General features: G+C 44.3%; 1 pseudogene; it reads left to right on the top strand.

The window, feature by feature from the left end:
- Positions 1-9352: 9352 nt before the first annotated feature.
- On the top strand, positions 9353-9453 carry LOC115868662 (annotated as a pseudogene).
- Positions 9454-10413: the final 960 nt, after the last annotated feature.

Consider the following 10413-nt stretch of genomic DNA (forward strand, 5'->3'; position numbering starts at 1 on the left):
TGCGGGAGCAGAGCGGCAGAAACCCTTTCTCCCCAGCGGGTCGAAGAGCCCTTTCCGGACCAGGTGATGCCGGCCTTGCAAGTGTTTGAGGAAACGGACGGGTTGGCCGAAGCAGGTCTCCGGGCTTGAGTCGCGTGTCAGGAAGCCCGGGCTCTCGGGGGAGTTTCTACACGCCTCTCTCGTCGGACCGGCGCGCCGGCTTCCTTTCGGCGTTCCCGCGGTACCCTCGGGGACAGCCTGACCCGGCGGACCGGCGTGCGGTGCCTGCCGCCCAAGGACGGAAACGCTCTGCCAACCTGCCCACGGCCAGCCGGGACACCCACCCGCGGGCCCCCAGAACGCGCTCTCTGCGCCGCGGCGACTTCGTATCCGTCCGCGAACGTCGAAGGATCGCTGGGGGCCGAGGGTCCAGCGGAGCGCTGCTAACGGACCCCCGCCCCCACCGCGGCCGCCGAGTCCACTCCGCGCGGAGAACTTCCAGGCGGGATCTTTCCCGAAGCGTTCTCCCCTGTTGCTGCCCCCTGCGCCGCCAGGACTGCGTCCGTCCGAAGGGTCAGGCGGAACTTCCCCCTCCGGGACAGATTGTATCCATGACCCTGTGCCCTCTCCCCAGGTTACTAGATTCCTGAAGCCACAGGTAATGGCTGTGGGCCGGACGCTTAGTCCCACCTCCCTGTGAGGGGCTCAGAGAAGGAACTCCTGTGGCTTTCAGGCAGCTCTGAGGGGACGTCGGTGCTGCAGCCACTGTTACTAAAAACAAAACCGAAAAACGAACAAAGAAGGTGACGGCATCTCTTTCCCCTGCTTTCACATGCCTTGATGTGAAAAAATTCCCCCTCGGCTGTCTTAAGGCCTCATTTTAAGTTGTTTCAGCTGGGTATAATAACTTTCCTCCCACTTTCTTAGACATGGCCTGGAAGCAACCATTTTGAAAAATCAAAAGGGTATTTAAGTCTAAAGTCAGGACAAGAAGAAGTTACCTATTCTTCCTCCCTATTTTAGATATGTATAGTACATGTTCATTGTGGGAAATTTGGGAAATGCAGATACACATACAAAATAAAATAAATCCATACAGTCCCAACCTCAGAACAAGTACAGTTACTATTTTAGCAAGTACTGTGACTGTCTGTTCTTGTTAGGCACGGTCAAGTCCAGTTTGACTCATGAGGTCTTTCTCCCAGGGAACTGGCTAGGTGAGTTTAAACCTCATACCCCTCAGTTACCACTGGGCCCCTTAACCATTGGCTCTACCAAAGCCCCATATTGTATAGATCTCTTAATTTCATTTCTAGGAAGAGGACTTGAAGCACTTACTGATGAAGATCAAAGACTACAGACCTCAATGGGTAGAAAATCAAAATCCTCAAAACTGGACTAATAGACAATATCATGATCACAGGAGAAAAGATTCACATTGTCAGAGACTTGATTTTACTTGAATCCACAATCAATGTTGACGGATGCTAGCTAGCTCACTCACTCACTCTCTCATTGGCATCCAGTAAATTTTGACTCATATCAACCCTACAGGGCTTCTCTAGGTTCCTAAGGCTAAATCTTTAAAGGAGCAGAAAGCCCAAGCAACAATCAAGAAATGAAACAATGCAATGCATTGGGCAAATTTGCTATACAAGTTCTCTTCAAAGTGTTAAAGAACAAAGAGAGGACAAATGTATCTGGAAAAGGAGGCAACTAATTGGCATTAAGTAAGTGTGATTCCTCACTTGGAAACCAAGAAAGAGAAGCACATTTCCTTGTTATATGAAGACAAAGTTACTTGGCATATAGAGACGACCTCTCGGTCCTTCTGATTCAGCCAGGAGAAGGATGCTGCCCCCTGAACTTCAGTTCCTTGTTCTGAATCTGAAATCAGTTCTAAGAACTGAAAAAATATTCCGTTCACAAATCTTCTCTTTCCGCACTTACTCTACTTGCTTCAACTATCCTTATCGTGACTTTGAGCCATTTCAAGTCCTGTTAGTCTCTTCTGAGCTCACTACAAGTTGTCGGAACCTATCAACTTCATGGCCGAGGAAGGAAAGTAGTTCGTCATTTCAAGTATGATGAGAGCTTCTGACGGGCCAGCTTGGATGAGGCACCCATGAAGCGGCCAGCTTGCCTCCAGACCTCATAGCTCTAAAGTGGAGGAAGAACAAGTTCCAAAATGACAGGGGAGCTGGGCAGACAAATGGGAAAATTTGGCTAACAATATTCTAGAAACTTTTTTTTTTACAGCAAACTCATCTTTTATGAGCAGGAGGTCACACGCGTAAAGGGTTAAGGTAATAATAACCGTCTTTTTTAAATGTTCTTACTGTGTGCCAAACACTATGCATCACTTTGTATGCATGATCTCACTGAATCCTCACAACAAACCCGCTCTTTATAAAAGGCCATCCTCTCAGCTGGACTCTCTGAGAACTGGGCTGGCTATTCCGTGAGTGCCCCCAGGAGCACCTCCTGAGTGTGGAGACCCCCATGTGGGAGGGAGGGAGGGCTGTTCTTGGAGTCCTGTCCCTCACAGCATGGGCGGCATGGGCTCCAGATGACTTCACTTCTTCCTGCAAAACTTTTGCAGGGTTCTCTTCATTTTCCGTTTGCTCCCAAAGCCTTGGTGGTACTAGTGCTTGTCTGCTGATAGAAGGCTTGGTTTAAACCACCAGCCACTCCAAAGAAGCGAGATGAGGCCATCTGCTCTAGAAAGACTTACAGCAGCCTCGGAAACTCTTGGTGGCTGTCTGCTCTGTCCTGTAGGGTCACTGTGAGTTGGTATTCATTCAACAGCAAGTTTGGGTTTATTACTTGCTTCAAGTCTGGTGCTCACAAAAACTCCTGTCTTCCGTGTTGAAATCCCTTGGATTTGTATTTCTTTTCTTTCTGTCCAACTTTAAATCACCCAAAGAGCTGGACTGGAACTTAAAAGATCTGGCATCTAAATTGTTCATCACCTTGGACATGTTATTAACTCTCCTGGTCTAATTTCTTCTGTTATCAAATGAAATGACTGGGGAAGTCTTTAAAATGCCTTCCTGTGGAAGATTTTAATCTGTATTTTTCTCAGGTGACTCTTCATTGGACTTTGTGATACCCAGAAACAACCTTGGTAAATATTATTACTCCCCTTCTTGCAGCACCCAGCAGCTTCACCTTCCTTTCTTTCTTTCTACATATACTTTGTTCCAAAGTTATTGAATTCAAAGTTCTCCAAAGTTATGGTAAACTTCTCTAGCCCTTCTTGGTTTTCATCTCTACTGTATAACAACTCCCGCCACCCAAGAGCAGATACTTTTAAAAAAAGCAAATTAAAATTACCCTATAATCTTTCTTTTTGTAACCATGAAAGTTAACACAGATTTTTTGAAATATGATACCATACCATAGAGAGGATAATGTGGGGAGATAACCATCTCCATATATCGATTGAGACAGTATGCCATACTGTAGTATAAGAAACGTCAACACAATGTCTCCGAAGACCAATTTGAGATAATCTGTCAAAATCATGAATATTCACAGCTGTTGACATCGCAATTCCAATGCTAGGAATTATAGTTTTCTCACATATGATTAATGAAATGATGATACACTTCAGTTCAATATCAGTTAGAAATGAAAAAGGAGAACCAAAATGCTCACTGTTAATGAGGCTTGGTTAATGCATCCTGGTACCTCCATCCAATAGAAGAAGAAACCCAGGTGGCTGTCGCTAAGTGTTGGACTGCTAACCACAAGGCTGCCGGTTCAAAACCACCAGGAGAAAAGGGAGGCTATCTGGGAAGATGTACAGCCTCGCTAACTCCATAAAGCTGTGGCACAGGACAGCGCCTTCACAGAGCTCCCACTGCTTCTATGACGACCCACTCTGCACACCTTCACCTGGTTTCTTCTTCCTTCCTCCCACCCTCTCCTTTGTCACCCCACAAGTTCCAGTCAGCTGACTAATGCCAGGAACCTCCAGCTGCAGAGCAGAGTTGAAGGCATGAGGGTGGAGGGCACTTCTTTTTTCTCTTTTCCCCCCAAACTGTAGGTAATGGATAAAGTGTTAGTTTGGAGATCTTCCATTCTAAGGAGTCCTGGTGACACAGTGGTTAAGGCACTTGGCTGCTAGGTTGATGGTTGGGGCTCACCACCTGCTCAGAGGTAGAAAGATGTGTCTGTTTATTTCTATAAACCTTACAGCCTTGGCAACCTATGGGGTCATTCTATTCAATCTATAGGGTCACCATAAATTGCAATCATTTCCATGGTAGTGACTTCTAGTCCATTTTTCACCCTTTTCTCGGGAGAACAGGAAGCAGAGAGGGAGTTGGACTTCCCCGCAGTCACAGAGCTTTTTAGTAGCACAGTGATTGGTGGCGTGGACCAAGCTCTAGCCTCAAACGCTGAGGGACACAGCCTGCCTGCCTCAGCTTCTTTTCAATTCACTGGAGCAGGCGTTTTCTGTCCTGGAGGGGGGTATGGGGGGGAGTTTGTTTCTTCCTCCTGAGGCAGTAAGTGATTTGTTTTGTTTTTTTTAGTGATGTTGTTTTGTCAAGGAGAGCCAGTCCTGACACCTGGGGAACAGGGCCACAACAGCCTGCTGCCCAGCCGGACAATTCTGAGTGACAGTGGGAGGCACCCACTCATCACCCTCCTTCAGCTGCTCAGGTGATAGGGAGTTGGAAAACACACAGGAACAACATGATGTCATCTTGGGTATAATGGAAGCGTCCCGTGTTGGTGGGGTCCAGAGGGGAGTGGAGACTTCTGCTTGAGATGCAGGGCCAAAGGGAAGTCAAGTCTGGGCTAAGTGCTGATTGATGAGCAGGCAAATGCCTGGCTGAGAAGTGAGGAACAACTTTCTGCACAGAAGTGTGCAAGGGGTACCAAAAAACTAAAAAAACTTTGCTAGGCACAGTTTTGAGTACACTGGGCATACACAAAATTCTATGCTATTTTTCCAGCCAGGCTAGCATTGAACTCACTCTGAGTTAGTGCACCCAATGGTGGTGCTGGGGAAGGTGATCTCTGGTCACAGTGAATTTTTTGTAAAAGCAGTTTCGCTTGAACCTTGTTTTTTGTGATGGCAGATTTAAGAGGCGTGCTGCTGTGAAATGTTTCCTGTTTGGGAAAAATGCCGCAGAAACTGTTGTGATGTTGAACACAGCTTACACGGACAGCATTGTGGGAAAACTCAAATGTATGTGTGGTTTTTTTGTTTCAAAAAAGATGAAATGTTGATTGATGACAAATCTCACTGTTGACTGGTAGTACATTTGGAGTTTGTTCTATCAGGTCAGGCTGTTAATCAAGCTTTCTATTTAGAGCAGTGGTTCTCAACCTTCCTAATGCCACAACCCTTTAATACAGTTCCTCGTGTTGTGGTTACCCCCAACCATGAAATTATTTTCGTTGCTACTTCATAACTGTAATTTTGTTAGTTATGAATTGGGCGACCCCTGTGAAAGGGTCGTTCAACTCGCACAGGTGGTGCAATCACAGGTCGAGAACTGATTCGGAGGTTCTGAAAAGTCTAACAGTGTGCGACAAAAAAGGCCTGATTTGGGGCAGATGGGGGACTGGTTTTACCAGCATGACAATGTACCTGCTCACACAGCCATCTCAGTGTGCCAGTTTTGGGCAAAAAACAGCCTACCTCTCCCCATGTACCTTACTTACCTGACCTTGCTCCATACAACTTCCTTTTGTTTCCAAAAATGAAGAGGGACATGAAAGGACCGTGATTTGATGACGTGGAAAAAGTGAAGCAAAACATAAGGTGCTGTCAGCCATCCAAACAGACAAGTTTGAAAAATGTTTCCAAGAATGGACTCACAAATTTGACAACCGTATTAAGTGTAATGGAGAGTACTTTGAAGTTGATAAGGTTGTTTTGTAAAAAAAATTTAAATACATAGCTTTGTGGGGGGGAAACCGGGTTTGTTTTGTGGGGTACCCCCTCATATGTGTTATATTCAGAGAACATGGAGGATTTCATAGTGGAAGCAATTTAGGCTTTCTACTATGAGAGGAGAGGGGAAGGCAATATCATGGAGGCAGAAATGCCCAGTCTCCAGAAGGTGGAAGAGGTAGAGAGACTCCTCTCACACTTGATCAAGCCAGTTTTGAGTCACAGCAACTCTGCAGGACAGGATATAACTGCCCTGTGGGGTTCCCAGGCTGTGGGCCCTGGTGGTCTCACACGCTGATTTGTGGTGAGCAGGCCAACGTGTACCCAGGAGACCACCAGGCTCTTTGATTCTCCCCTGCAGCCTCTAAAGGGAATGTCTTCCTATTGCCTCCTTTTCCAGACTTCAGTCCCACAGAACTGCAAGAGAATAAGTTCTGTTGTTTTAAGGCATCTAATTTATGGTAAGAACGGCAAGACTTTGTGTTACATACTTTGGACATGTTGCCAGGAGAGACCAATTCCTGGAGGACATCGTGCTTGGTAAATGGGAGGGACAGCCAAAAAGAGGAAGCTCCTCAGTTAGATGGATTAACATAGTGGCTGCAACAATGGGCTCAGGCATAGGAACAATTGTGAGGATGGAGCTGGGGCCCTGAAATGTTTCCTTCTGTCATGCGTGCATAAGGAAGGCTGCCTCACTTGATGGCACCTAACAACAATTTGAAGCAATTTGTTACAACAGATTCAGGAAACGGATACAGGTGGTGCCCAAGAAATGGGACCTGGGTAGAAGGTGGAGAAAGTGAGAAAGAGATCATAGCAGTTGGAGACCAACCACAAGTGCTCACAGCCTTGGCAACCCACAGAGGCAGTTTACAGCCAGTCCTACGGTCGCTCTGTGGACGTTCCTGGATGTGTGTGGCGGCACCACTCGTCTCTGCCTCCAGAGCCCCATTGCCTCCCCTTCTCCTACCTACCTGTCTTCTGTCAATTCCAAATCTCTCTTTGCCTTCCTCTTATAGACACCTGTAAGTGGAGTCATATTCCAGGAGATCGCATCCAGTGAGATTCAATCACATTGGCAAGTTTAGCATCTCAAAGCCATCATCCCCATTGTGCCACCAGGGCTCCTCTTTCTAAAGTCAGTGCTGTCTACATAAAACACAGTGGTGTTGTGTATAAAATAGCTGCAGCTGTTGGAAATACCAGAATTATTATTCCAAGATTACTGCATGTCAAATTCATAGTTGCAGTATAAAATTCTAAATAAAAATGGGGGCATTGCTTTGCTATCTCCCAGCTCTCAGTGATGCTATTGATGAGGTTGATGCCACTTATAGAAATTTTGTTTCGGGCTCTAACCACCCTCCTGGCCACTTTGGCTGTTCAAGGCATTACTCAGTTCTGAGAAATTTTCTTGGATTATATTCCTGCCCTCCCCCCTTGGATTATGTGTTTTGGAAAATAATTTTGTCATAATAAAATTATCAGCACAAATAAGACAATTTTCCCACTTAACTTTTACATCTCCAATTCTGTGATGCTTATCATATATAATTGTAACTACCATTCACTTCTAAATCATTAACAGAAACTCGTAGCCACAGCAAAGCTTCTCCCTTCCCTCCCCGCCCCCCCCCCCCAGGTAGGTTAGTCTTTAAACATTTGCCTACTTCATATTAGTGGGATCATACAATATTTACTTTTGTGACTAACATTTCACAAAGTGCATTTTCAAGGTTGATCCATGTTGTTGCATGTATCAAGACTTCCTCTGTGCCCGAGTTATATTTCATTGTATGTATCACATTTTATTTATAAAACAAACCACATTTAGATTGTTTCCATCTTTCGGCTATTGTGAACAGTCTTGCAATGAACATTGGTGTGCAAGTTTTGTTAAGAATGAAATGACCATTGTGTCAAGCTCAAGGATTCCTGGAGGCACAATGGTTAAAACATCCAGCTGCCTACCAACAGGTCAGCGGTTTAACTCCAGGAGCTGCTCTGTGAGAGAAAGATGGACAATCTGCTCTGTAATGATGCCAGCCTTGGAAATAGCCAGGGGCAATTCCAGGCTGTCCTGTGGGGTAGCTATGAGTCAGAATTGACTCAATGACGTTTGTTTTATAGTTGTTGAGTTTGGACCTTTCTGAGACTGATAGATCATAGTGGTCATTTGTACCCACTTCACACTTTTACCAAACAAATGGGAATTTTCAAAAGGCAGGCAAGTTTTTAGTGAAGCCCCCCACTTAAAAAAAAATCATTTTATTGGGGATTCGTATAACTCTTATCACAATCCATTTGTAAAGCTCTTTCAAGCACATAAACTTTTTTTTTTTTCATTTTGATGAAGTCCAATTTATTTTGCTGCCCGTACTTTTGATGTTAACATCGAAGGACCCATTATCGGTGTAATAACCCCCCAGCCCCAGCCCTGCTCCTGATTGCTCCTCTAATTTTCATAATTTTGTTCCTGTTGTCCATCTTTTGCACTACTTGCTATGTTCTTAGTTCTTAAACTTTTATTTTTTTAGTATATTTGTGGTAGTTATATAATTTTACATCACCTTGATAGAGAGAAGGGGTGGAGTTTAGCTTGTCAAATCAGGTCACCATCTGATGATGCCTCCTGGTGGACGTTACTTTCTCAAGAGGATTCTGGGAACTTCCTCCTTTTCCCTCTCTCTGCTTCACCTTCCTATTGGCAAGCCATGTGGAGTGATGCTGAGACCTGAGACTGTCATGTGACAGAGACCTGAACCCTTCCACAGGCATTGGATCCACAAGACTTTTTATCCACCAGCCTGTGATCTTCCTGCATTTGGCATCATTGCATGTGCTGTGTGAGTCTGAAGAGGAATTTATAGAGTATTTGGACATAAGGGTTAATATCAGACTTATGGACTTGATATGGGCCGGGCTGGGTAATTTTTCAATATACAATTTCTCTTTGCTATAGTGTGCTCTTACATGAGTGTCCCTGGATTTCTCTAGTCAACCTGGTTCAACACAATATTTTTCACTCCCAAGATCTCATTTTTATTTTCTGGAATGGTCTATCTTTAAAAATAGTCTTTTGTTCATATTCCACACAAGATCATCTGTCAAAGCTTTTCCCTGAAATTACTCTCATTTCCTAAATTACCGTACTTGATTCTTCTAAGTTCAGATTTTCTTGTTTTGAGCTTTGATTGCTACTAGCCTCATGTCCAGTCAAATGTCTGACCCTTAGCTACCACCAGGAGGCCATGTGTTAGCTATGTGTGGGACTGGGGAGGCTGAGCTGTGTGTGGTTTGTTGGTGAGAAGATAGGGGTTGTTGGAGGGTTTATTGACTTGAATACTATGTGATGAACAGGGTGGTTAGCTGAGAGATTCTTTTACAGAATGAGAGTATTGATTACTAGTACCCGGAAAGACAGACTGGACTGTGTCCATCAAAATCTGTTCTAGGGTGCTTACTTCAACAGCACATATACTAAAACTGGAACGGTAAAATTAGCATGGCCCCTGTGCAAGGAGGACACGCAAATTTGTGAAGCATTCCTTATTTTTCTATAATCAAGGGGCAACAAGGGCCGGGGGAGAGGAGGAAAGGGAAAAAAAGAGGAGCCAATCCCAATGGCTCAATAGGAAGTAAATGTCTAGAAAAGAATGATGGCAATATATATACAAATATGTATGATACAATTGATGAATGGATTGTGACAAGAGTTGTAAGAGCCCCCAATAAAATCTTTTAAAAAAATCTGTTCTAGGGATTTTTTTTTTTTAATGTATTCTTTCTCTAACTGGGAAATAGGAACTTTTAAGGAGCATACGAATGGTTGCTGGGGCTACCACCAGAAACAGTGGGCACTTCTTTGCTTAAATTGTTCTCCCTCCAAGTGTTCTAATCTCATCGGATGGTATAAGCCTGACTGCCAATATTTTGGAAGCAGGATTGGGGAAAAGGCTAAGGTTTCCATCATTTAGTACACAGATTTTAATTTCTTTGTGGATTGAATTGTGCCTTCCCAACTATGTGTTGAATTTCTGATCCTTGTGATTCAGTTTGGGGAAATCCTATTATCTTTCAGTTTTTAATTGTTTACTGCAAATGAGGTGAAGGTTTACAGAACAGATCGTTTTTACATTCAACAGTTCAAAAAATATTTTGTTTCAACCCATGCATTACCATGTCAATACACATTTCCTCCGTTTCTTGTTCCATTCCTCCTTTGTTCCTAACGCTCTCAAAGTTGTCCTTGAGTAAATAGGACTTTCCTTTTATATTGTTAATATAGTAAAGTCACACTATTGCTGGGTGGGTCCTAAATCTAATCCCTTCTGACTTATAAAAACTCCAGATTAGACACAGAGGGCCATGCAAGGATTGTCTACAAACCTAGGAATGTCAAAGAACCAAACAAATGTCCACTGGACCAGTGGTGTGAGTGGCAAAACAGGGAGGGTAAAGGGAGAATGGGTAGGAAAGAGGGAACCGATTACATGGAACTGTGTGTGACCTCCTCC

This window comes from Echinops telfairi, unplaced genomic scaffold (assembly GCF_000313985.2).
Source record: "Echinops telfairi isolate 266 unplaced genomic scaffold, ASM31398v2 ScPeMD7_17;HRSCAF=63, whole genome shotgun sequence".
NCBI lineage: Eukaryota > Metazoa > Chordata > Mammalia > Afrosoricida > Tenrecidae > Echinops > Echinops telfairi.